Below are 9,041 nucleotides of genomic sequence, written 5' to 3'. Positions count from 1 at the left end.
TGGGGGAAACATGCATTGGTTCATAAACGTAAGCTTTAAAGTTGGTGTTGTCAGTCATTTCTTCGTTTTCTTGGTCCTGAACTATTTTTCTATTCCCAGCTGTTCTATTGAGGGCTTCAGATTCTTTTTGTCTTGTGTATATGCTTGGCTTTCTCCCACTGTTTGTGCCTGCAGCACCTGGCCCTTACAAGTAGCTCTCTAAGCTCTAACTTGAACTACTGGTTTCATTACTTGTTACCCCTGTTGCTAACTGAAATCTCTGTTTCTGTTTTCTCTTATCCCTATAAAAAAAGTGTACAAATTACTTTGTTACAATAAAACTAAATGTGTACACACACACAAAAAAAAAAAGAACATGGCTTTTCGAGGGTAAATAATAGTTTCAAACCAGCACACCATGATAAAAGGTATCTATGAAAAACCCATAGAAAACATCCACCTAATGAGTGAAAGACAGAAATCTTCCCTCTAAATTCAGGAAAAAGACAAGGATACCCACAGTCACCACAGTTACTCAATATTGTATGGAAAATTCTTGCTAGAGCAACCAGGCAAGAAAAAGAAACAAAAGATACCCAAATTGGAAAGGAAAAAGTAAAACCTCTATTTTCAGATGACATGATCATATATAAAGAAAATCCTGAAAAAATCCACAAAAAAGCTCCTAGAGTTAATAAATGAATCCATCAAAGTGACCGATGACACTTTGACAAAATCAAGCCCCCAAAACTCAACAGTGTTTCATACACACACAAAAAATGAACAATCAGAAGAAAATTTTCATATATAAAGGAATCAAAATAATCAAATACCATTGGAATGGTTGGAATAAATCTAACCAAAGATATAAAGGAGTGTACACAGAAAATTACGAAACATTGTTGAAAGAAATCAAAGAAGACCTAAATAAATAGAAGGTCATTCTGTGTTCATAAATTGGAAGACTAAATATTGTTAAGATGTCACACCCACCCAAAGCAACTTACAGATTCAGCACAATATCAATCAACGTTCAAACAACATTCTTTGCAGAAATGGAAAAGCCAATCATCAAATTAAATGGAAAGGTCCCCAAATAGCCAAAGCCATCGTGAAAAAGAAGAACAAAGTTGGAGGTCTCACACTTTCCAATCTTAAAACTTATTTCAAAGCCACAGTAATCACAACTGCATGGTACTGGCATATGGATAGAGCTGTAGAACAATGGGATCAAATTGAGAGTTCAGATATCACGTTTACAGCCAACAAAGTTTTGAGAAGGGGACAAAGGCTATCCAATTGAGAAAGAATAGTCTCTTCAACAAATGATACTGGGAAATTGGATGTCCATTTGCAACAAAAAAAGGGAAGCCTCCTACCTCACATGATAAACAAAAATCAATTGCAAATGGATCAAATACCTAAATATAAGAACTGGAACTATCAAACTAGTAGAAGAAAATGTAGAAAGCATCTTCAGGACCTTGTGTTAGGCATTGGTTTCTTAGACTTTACACCCAAAGCATAAGCAACAAAAGAACAACAAAAAAAAATTAAAACTTCTGTGCCTCAATCAACTTTATCATGAAAGTAAAATGACAACCTATACAATGAGAGAAACTATTTGGAAACCACATATCTAATAAAGTCTTAATATCCGGAAAGTATGAACAAATGCTTACACTTAATAACAAAAAGACAACCCAATTTCAAAATGGGGCAAAAAACTTGAACAGACATCTCTATTGGCAGAAAGCACCTGAAAAAATGCTCAACATCATTTGTCATCAAGAATGCAAATCAAAACCACAATGAGTTATCATTTCATACTCATTAAAATGTCTACTATTAATAAAACAGGAAATTAGAAGTTTGGAGAGAATGTGGAGAAATATTGAACTCTCATTCATTGCCGATGGCCATGTAAAATGGTGCTGCTGCTGTGGAAGAAAGTTTGGTGGCTTCTCAGAAAATACAGAATTACCATATCACCTGGCAATCCCAGCTAGATATATACCCAAAAGAACTGAAACCAAGAACTCAAACAAATATTTTCACACTGATGTTCAAGGCAGCATTATTTATAATTGCCAAAAGATGGAAGCAACTTAAGAGTCTATCAAGCAATGACTTGATAAACAAAATGTGGTATACACATACAATGAAATATTATTCAGTCATAAAAAGAAATGAAGTTCTGATACTCACAACAACATGGATAAACCTTGAATACATCATGTTTAATGAAATAAGCTATACCAGAAGGACAGATATAGTATGATCTCGTTAATTTGAAACAATGAAAATAAACAAACAGAGTCAGAATTCAGAATATAGGTTACTAGGGGATAGGATGGGGATAGGGAATGGGAAATCAAGACATGAAATATATAGGATTCATAAATGGAATGATGGCAATGTTTTTGGTTATGGATGGTGGTGATGGTAGTACAAAATTGTGAACCTAGTTAACAGCACTGAAATATGTGTCTGAATATGGTTAAAAGGAAAATGTTAGGTTGTATATATGGTAACAGAATAAAACTTTAAAAAAATCCGTAGAACTATGCTACACAAACAGTGAACACTAAGTTAAACCATGAACTATAGCTAATCGTACAATTATAAAATTGTGCTTTCATCAATTGTAACAAATGTTCCACACCAGTGCAAGGTGTAATAATAGGGTGGTATATGGGAATCCTGTATTTTATGTATGATTGTTCTGTAAACCCACAACTCCTCTAATAAAGGGGGAAAAAGAAATAAGTGAGAACTGAGACTTATCTCCATTGGGCTTATAGTGTAATAATGGAGACAGACATATAAACAATGATTACACAATAGAATTTGAAAAAAAAATGAGTGGAACCAGGAGGCTTTCTTCTAAGGGCTATGAAACTTGTACCAAGAGACAATGTGCTTGTGCAACTGTGCACACTGTGTGTGTGATTTGGAAAAATGTTTTCTTTGCTTTTGGACTCTGCTTTCAGAGGCATGAATAAGTAATGGAATTAAGCTCTGGAATCTTCTCTGTTAACTCTGGCCTTTTTCTAACAAGATTCAAAAACAGTTCATGCCAATCAGAAATTTTAAGTATTTGTTGATTGAGTGAGCATCAGCATAATTGTCATAATCATTTTCACCGATGTCCTGAGTATCAACTTCACTGTCTATAATTAATCAATCAAATACCATATTTAATTAGTATCTGTTCCATGTCCAACCCTGACTCCCTTCATCATCACTGTTATCACAACTTCCCTCCTCCTGAGTGTTGAGAGCAGGACCTGGAACACCACACAGGCCTTGGAAGGAAATATCAATCAGTAGACACATTTGTACTAATCTCTGTGTGCAACACTCTGTGCTAGGCACTGCAAGAGCCACAGAAGTGCATTAGGAGGCCCTACACCACAACTTAGAAATGATTTGGAAAGGTAAGAGATAAATACAAAACAAAAAAAAAAAAAAAGAGGGAAAAGAAATTACAACATAACCCAGCAATGCAAAAAAAAGAGCAATAAGCCAGTATTCGATTGATTGCCAAAGATAATGATCAATGTATGGAATTAGTGGTAGGAAACCCAAGTAATTTCCAAAGGAACTAAAAAGAGTAAAAAGATAAAAATGGGCCTTAGAAAATGGTAGAATTTGCATAGAATTTGAGGGAGTAGAGAGAAATCACCTCATTCTTAATGAGTAGGGGAATAACATGAGCCAGGTGAAAAGGTATTAAAGTAAAGTATGTCGGTGGAAGAGTAAGCAAACCAGTTTGGTTAGAGCACAGATTTCATTTTGAGTTGCCATTGAGAAGGAGGTAAGGCTGGAAAGAGGAGGCCTGAAAAGTAGGACTTTGAAAACAAAGCCAAAGAGTTTGCATTACAGGCAATGGCAGGATAGCAAAGGTTTGTTAGGTATTTTTAATTTTTTTTGACTTTTTTATTGTATAATCTAACATATGTACAAAGCAAAGAAATAAGAAACAATAATTTTCAAAGTACTCTTCAACAAATGGTTACAGGACAGATCCCAGGTTTTGTCATGGGCTACCATACGATTCTCTCATATTTTTTCTTCTAGCTGCTCCAGAAAATAGGAGGCTAGAGGGCTTAAATATTTTTTATCATCACAATAGACTTTTTTCCTTCTTTTTTTGTGAACAATAACATATATACAAAAAAGCTATAAATATCCAAGCACAGCACTACAATTAGTTGTAGAACATAGTTTAGACTTTGACATGGGTTACAATTTCACAATTTTGGGTTTTTACTTCTATCTGCTCTAAAATACTGGAGACGAAAAGGGATATCAATTTAATGATTCAGCATTCATATTCATTTATTAAGTCCTGTTTTCTATGTATAATTCCACCATCACCTTTGATCTTTCCAAACCTCTCTTTGGGGTTGTTTGGGTTATGGCGATTTTTAATTTTTCATATTGGAAGGGTCTGTCACTAATATGGGGTAGGGAGATGGAACTATCTGATGTTCTGGAGAGGCTGGGCTAGGTTTCAGGGCTTATCTGGACCAGGGACCCATCTGGAGGTTGTAGGTTTCTGGAAAGTTATTCTAGTGCCTGGAACCCTTGTGGAATCTTATGTATTGCCCTAGGTGTTGTTTAGGATTGGCTGGAATGGTCCTGGATGGGGGTTGGCAGGTTATGATAGGTAGCAAGGTCTACCTGAAGCTTGCATAAGAGCAACCTCCAGAGTAGCCTCTCGACACTATTTGAACTCTCTCCACCATTGATAACTTTATTAATTACACTTCTTTTCTCCCTTTTGGTCAGGATGTAGTTGTTGATTCCACGGTACCAGATCTGGATTCATCCCTGGGAGTCATCTTCCACTTCACCAGGAAGACTTTCACCCCTGGATGTCATGTCCCTCGTAGGGGGGAGAGCAATGATTTCACTTGCAAAGCTGAGCTTGAAGAGACTGAGGCCACATCTGAGCAACAACAGAGGTCCTCCAGAAGTAATTCTTAGGTCTTTTTATTTTATTAGTCACAAATTAGATAAAATTTATTATTGTAATTTGCATAAGTTTTAAACATACATAAAAATATAGAGAAGAGTATGATGAAGCTCTATATACTCATTGTCGATTTGACCATCAATTCACCGTCAATCTTGTTTCATCTATGCTTTCACTTACTCTCCATCAAAATTATTTTGAAGCAACTCTCACATAAAATATTTTCATCTGTAACTATGTCCTGAAATAGGATTATTTCTCTACCTCTGAAAGTTAAGGGCTTTTTATTTAAAAAGCCACTGCAATATTATTATCATAACCAAAAATCAGCAAAAATGTCCTCAATATCCTTAACATCTTTTAAAGGTTGGCAAAATGATAAGCAATGAATAAGTGTATTCAAATTTCACAGTTGAAGTTCATCTTGTGGCTTGAGTTTTGTTTGGTGTGATACCGTCGTGTTAGTGGCACACAATGTTTTTTCCAAGTTCCTGATTTGTTGAAAACTATCCCTTAGAATTCAGTTGGGGTTCAGATTTCTCCAATTGTTTCATACAAATACATATATATATTTAACCATTTGCTTGAATCTGGATCCTAAGAAGTCCACAAAGAGCTACTGGACCTATTATTGGATAATAGGTCTCTTAATTTTATTTTAATCTATAGGTTTCCTTCTATCTTTATTTGTTGAAGAATCTGGATCATTTTTTCTGGTTTTAATGATTACATTTCTGTTTCTTTTTTTATTTTTATTAATAAAACCAATCAACATACAATAAGAACATTCTTTTTCTTATTTATTGATTTTTTAATTTTTTTATAATATGACAACAAACACATTCTTAACATATGATCATTAACATATATATATTCTACATATATAATCAGTAGTTCACAATATCATCACATAGTTGCATATTCATCATGATCATTTCTTAGAACATTTGCATAAATTCAGAAAAAGAAATAAAAAAGAAAACAGAAAAAAACTCATACATACCATATCCTTTATCCTTCCCTTTCATTGATCACTAGCATTTCGATCTACTAAATTTATTTTAACATTTGTTCCCCCATTACTTATTTATTTTTAAGCCATATGCTTTACTCATCTTTCCATAAGGTAGACAAAAAAAGCATCAGACAAAAGGTTTTCACAATCACACAGTCACCTTGTGAAAGCTATATCATTATACAGTCATCTTCAAGACACATGGCTACTGGAACAGAGCTCTACATTTTCAGGCATTTCCCTCCAGCTTTCTGTTACACTTAACTAAAAAGGTGATATCTATTTAATGCATAAGAATAACCTCCAGGATAACCTCTCTACTCTGTTTGGAATCTCTCAGCCACTGACACTTTATTTTGTCTCATTTCTCTTTTCCCCCTTTCGATGATAAGGTTTTCTCAATCCCTTGGTGCTGAGACACAGCTCATTCTAGGAATTCTGTCCCACATTGCCAGGAAGGTCCACCCCCTGGGAGTCATGTCCCACATAGAGAGGGGGAGGGTAGTGAATTTGCTTGCCATGTTGGCTGAGAGATAGGCCACATCTGAGCAACAGAAGAGACTTTCTTGGGGATGACTCTTAGGCCTAATTTTAAGTAGGCTTAGCCTGTCTTTTGTGGGGCTAAGTGATAGCAAAGTTTTTTGATATGGAGACTAGCATACTTAATATGATATTCTAGAAGCTAGCGTCTTCATCTTCACCCGGTCCATTAGACTAATTGAGACAAAAATAAATTGTTAGTCTAATAAACTCTAGTTCATGCTTAACTGGAGGGAAGGGGTGAATCAACTATTTATAATACACTTCCTGTAATTAGTGAAAATATCATAGACCAAGCAGAATTTCAAACAGAGTTCAAAGTAGGGATAATAGAGTAGAGAAACTATGAAGTATAGACTGGAAATTATTTAGAGCCCAGAGAAATATTAGTAGCAAAATGAACCAACAAATCTCGCAGTTAAGAATTGAACAAAGGAAACCTTTTTGTTTTGTTTTTTTTAATGTGAGAAGAAAACCATCCTACCTGAGTAACTATCCCACATCTCAAGAGACAAACCCCTCTTTACACAAGTGCTATCCAGGTAAGGGAGGGATTTGGGTTCAAGTCTCCCTGAGGCACTAACCTGGGAAAGGTCTTTCACCTTTTTATTCCTTTTTTGTGGACAATAAATCTATGCTTGAAGCTCAGGAGAGCAAACCTCAGGGCCTAAGATTACATGGTACCCACTCCCCTGGAGAAGAGAGGAGGGGGCATGAGGAAGGCAATGGGTATTAGTATTAAAGAGCCATTTTAGAATGACCTAGAAATAAGGGAGGGCAAATGGATATAACCGAGCATTGTTCTGTGGCAATTCTGAATATACTGGGAAATTCACAAGGAAGGGGTTCCCTGATAGTCCCGCCTCCCTACTTCACTCAGAAAGCATCAACCTAATCTCTTCCTATCCAGAACAAATCTCCTCCATCTAGCATACTTTGCTTCACATAATCACACAGCCAGGACTACCACTACAGACAGCAAGGATTCTTAAGCCTGAAGTGTATTGTGAACACCCTGGAATCGTGTTTTAAAAATGTTATCTCAACCACAGTTCCATCTCCAGCGATGCCGGGCCTCCCACCCTTAACTCTGCAAACAGCTGTTCTCTCCTGTTGGGCACACTCAAAGGACTCAGTGGTTTCCCTTCATTGCATTTTTCCCAATTTGTAACTATATCCTTGCTTGTGTGACAATTCACTTTATACTTGACTCCCCACAATACTGTAAATTCAGAGTGGAGCCTGTCTGTGTACGCTCAAACAATAGATTAGCTGAAGAAATTCTCAATCTATGGTGCCAAGAAGGCTAAAATGCTCTGATTTGTAGATTGTTTCCTATCACTAGGTTTTTAAACTTTATAAAATGTCTTTCATAAAACCTTCAGCAGAGAACTGCAATTTTTGCTACTGGCTGAGTAGATAGGAATTTCAGATAAACACTCCTATGTCTGTTTTGAATACCAAAGAATTGGATTTAGCATCAGCAACTCTACCAGAAGAGGGCAGTGGAACATCAAGCCCAAAGCAAAAGATCCCATCAATAAATCTGATCTCCCACTGATTTCATCAGATTTCCAGTATATTTTCTTCGTGCTTTCCTTTATTTCCTAAATATAAACAACTCAGTATAACAACAGTTAAAAAAATATCATCTAGAATGAAATTTAAAGATACATAGATAGGTAATAACTAGTAACTCTCTTACTATTCCTAACTATTATAATTTTCCCCTTTGAATCTTCAGAGAAAAAAACCTTAACTCTTTTCTGTCACCTCCCTCATTTGATGTCAAAATGCTACTTAAGTGAATTATTCTCTTAGAGCCACACCCTCTAGTGAATTCCAAGATTACTTCAGGATCAGAACCCCTTCCCAATGACTTCTTATCTACCATTATTGGCTTTTCTTCATTTCACTCTCACACAGTATATTTGTTCAGCAGATGAAAAATAAATGAAAAGAAATTTAATTAGAATAAATTAAAAGAAAACAGAAAAAAAGAGTTAGACAAAGAAAAAGAAAAACCTGTCTTCCTTGTGGCTTAGAAAACTTTTTTCATACTTTGGTCTCTCTGCTCTCTTCATACTGATTCAAATACAGAAAATAATAAAAATAATAGCATTATCGCTTCTCGGCCTTTTGGCTAAGATCAAGTGTAGTATCTGTTCTTATCAGTTTGATATCTGGTGCGTCCTCTATCCGAGGACAGTGTATTAAATGGATTTTTGGAATTGGGAGATGGAGTAGGAGCTTGCTTCGTCCACTCCACGCATCGACCTGGCATTGCAGTATTTCCAGGAACGGTGCACCCCCAGAAAAAAAAATAATAATAATAGCATTAGCTATTAGTTATAATTACTAGAAACAAGCAGTCATGAGTGCTAATTATGTGTCATGTAAATATATTACCTACTTCTACTCAGAGGTGGTTACTATTACTCTGTTTAATTGGCAAGAAAACTAAGTCATAAAGGGTTAAGTATGCCTAGGAAGACATACTACAAGAAATGTAAAAGATGTATA

General features: G+C 35.6%; 1 non-coding gene across 1 annotated transcript; it reads left to right on the top strand.

The window, feature by feature from the left end:
* The first annotated feature begins 8,641 nt into the window (after window positions 1-8,641).
* Window positions 8,642-8,832, top strand: LOC143653851 (U2 spliceosomal RNA). The gene has a single exon (XR_013161558.1). It is a non-coding gene; the product is annotated as a U2 spliceosomal RNA (small nuclear RNA).
* Window positions 8,833-9,041: the final 209 nt, after the last annotated feature.

Source organism: Tamandua tetradactyla, chromosome 1 (genome assembly GCF_023851605.1).
Source record: "Tamandua tetradactyla isolate mTamTet1 chromosome 1, mTamTet1.pri, whole genome shotgun sequence".
Taxonomy (NCBI): domain Eukaryota; kingdom Metazoa; phylum Chordata; class Mammalia; order Pilosa; family Myrmecophagidae; genus Tamandua; species Tamandua tetradactyla.
This window is presented reverse-complemented; position numbering and strand designations above follow the sequence as displayed.